Source organism: Fukomys damarensis, unplaced genomic scaffold, assembly GCF_012274545.1.
Source record: "Fukomys damarensis isolate Sample0158 unplaced genomic scaffold, DMR_v1.0_HiC HiC_scaffold_35, whole genome shotgun sequence".
Taxonomy (NCBI): Eukaryota; Metazoa; Chordata; class Mammalia; order Rodentia; family Bathyergidae; genus Fukomys; species Fukomys damarensis.
This window is the reverse complement of record NW_022900947.1, coordinates 8,437,708-8,440,103: the sequence shown is the minus strand read 5'-3', so window position 1 is coordinate 8,440,103 and position 2,396 is coordinate 8,437,708. Positions and strand designations below refer to the sequence as shown.

At 40.6% G+C, this 2,396-nt stretch overlaps 1 long non-coding RNA gene across 1 annotated transcript; it reads left to right on the top strand.

The window, feature by feature from the left end:
• The first annotated feature begins 289 nt into the window (after positions 1-289).
• On the top strand, positions 290-1,220 carry LOC104874667. Its single transcript, XR_783829.1, has 3 exons — positions 290-455; positions 643-726; positions 1,175-1,220. It is a non-coding gene; the product is annotated as an uncharacterized LOC104874667 (long non-coding RNA).
• Positions 1,221-2,396: the final 1,176 nt, after the last annotated feature.

The window sequence follows — 2,396 nt, the reverse complement described above, 5'->3', positions numbered from 1 at the left end:
ATCCCAGCTGTTGTAGGACCCTCCCTTGATAAAAATCCTGCTTTTTTGTTTTACATGATAGTAGATTAGATATTTCAGCTAAACTGTGAAGACTCAGGGACATGAACAAATAAAGTATATTTTCTGGGCTATCATCTAAAGATGAAAAGGAAAGAAGGGAGGGAGGGAGGGAGGGAGGGAGACAAAGGCAAGAAAATTAGGAAATGAAAAAGAAAAGAAAAGCTGATTTTTCTGGCTGGTTAGACTTTATTGAATTCCTAGTTGTTCATCAGTCTTCAAATCTAGGACCACAATCTGAGAAGGAAAAACCCCTCCTGGTCAATAAAGAGACAACACATCAGTGCTCCCTCAAAAGAATCCCAGGAAGGAGGACTGAGGCTTCCCCCTGGATGGAGGAGAAGATGGAAGCTCATCAGCAGTGAAGGACTTCTTCTAGCACAGTATAACCTTGGATTGTGAGTAACTTGTTCTGCTGGTGTTCTGCAAGACAACCAAACATTTCTGATAAGCTGAACTTAATAACAAGTGAGGTCTTGCTGTAGGAGTTGTAACTGATACCAAATGACATGTGGTTCTTTCTCTCTCTCCCTCTCTCTCTCTTTCTCTCTCCCTGTGGGATTGTGGGTAATCACCTCCCAACAGCAAGAGGTAATGGAGGAGATCTCATGTGCAGAGGAGGTAGAAAAAAGGGTGGAGGAATCCCTCACTTCAGACGAGATTAGGAAGGTGGGTAAAATGTGGGAAACAGGGTAAAAATTTGTGGGAAAGCAACACCCGAAGGATATAGCAGTGCAAGTGATGAAACTGTTTAATGACAATGCAGTGTCACATTTCCATAAAATTCTCAAAAAGAGCCCAAAGCAAGTGCCATTGGATAGGCTCCTTCTTAAAGTTACATGAAAAGAAAAAGATTCCACTGAGCCAATAGATAGTAATGATTCCCATCTGTGATAGTGAAAGTTCTTTCACGAACAACAACTCTTAGCTTTCCTGTCTCCCTCACACTAGACACAAAGGTTTTCAAAGGTAAGCGCAGGTTAATTTGTTTATTTTTTCTTTATATTTTGCATTGTTTTACATTATTATGATCCTTCCACGTGAATATTTTTGGGTTGTGGAACGAATCATCTGAATTTCCATTATATCTTAGGGAGAAATTCATTTTGATATACAGGTGCTTTGGATACAAGCATATTTCCAGAACAAACTATGCTCAAAAACCAAGATTTCACTGTATTTAGATGCAAACAGAGCCGCTGCTTCTGTCTGCCAGAAGCTTTTTCTCTGTAGGAAGAAAACACAGACAAGAGGGACCAAGATGAAATCTGCGAAGTATGTAGCGAGGTGAAATGAAAATAACTTTAGGGAGACCTTTCCACAGGGTAAGTGACCAACAATTAATATGCTAACACTGCCATTGTTCAACTGTTCGAAGATGCAGGTTTTTCACATTTTAGTATCTTGGCAGTGAGGATTCTTTTGGGGGGGGTACCGGGGATTGAACTCGCGCCCTTGCGCTTGTGAGGCAGGCACCGAAACCACTGAGCTAAATCCCCAGCCCAGGATTCTTCTTTAAACTAAGAATATGCCCATATTAGGTGGAAATGGTTCACTCTTTTCTCTCTCCATCAGGCAAGCAGGGAAGAGTGCTACGTCTGACCACGGGGACATGTTCAATTCCGTGTAAGTGCCAGATGCTTCACTAAATGCCCATGATTTCAACCTCTCATTACCACGGTCCCTAGGGTTGAGGTGTCAGATGCCAGGCCAGTCAATCTTTTTAAGCTGGCATCTCTCAGAGTCAGAAAGTTCTCCATCACTAGCACGGGGTAGAGCACAAAGAGTCAAATTTAATTTTAATTTTATTGACACTTTTCCCATGAGCTAATTAACCAGCTAACAACGTGCTTTCACTCACTCACCAGGTCATAAGTACTTTGACTCTTTCACTCTCTCATCCCCACCAAGAAAGGCGATGCAGAGGTCTGAACCTCTACAAAATACTTTTAAACACAATATTAAGTCCCTTTAGATTACTTCCTCTCTTTCCAAACTTCTTGGTTTCATTTTCCCTTTCAGTTAGGTCTGAGAACAAGGAAAATTACATGATTTTCAGTCTACATTTTTTTTCTCAGAGAAGAGTCTTGAGTTTTATAATTTGTTTTCACCATAGCAAAATCTCCAGGGAGAAAAATTCCAATGCAAGATTTTTAGTAGAATAATGAGCATGATGCAATAAGACCCTTCCTCAAAACTGCTGCAGACCCTTACTAAAACCTTCCAAATATACACACACATAGTGCGTGACATGTCTCTATGGATTCTGATATCGTCTGTAACGCATGAGCATAACCAGAGTCATTCATGTACGATGGTTTAAAAAGATACAACAAATA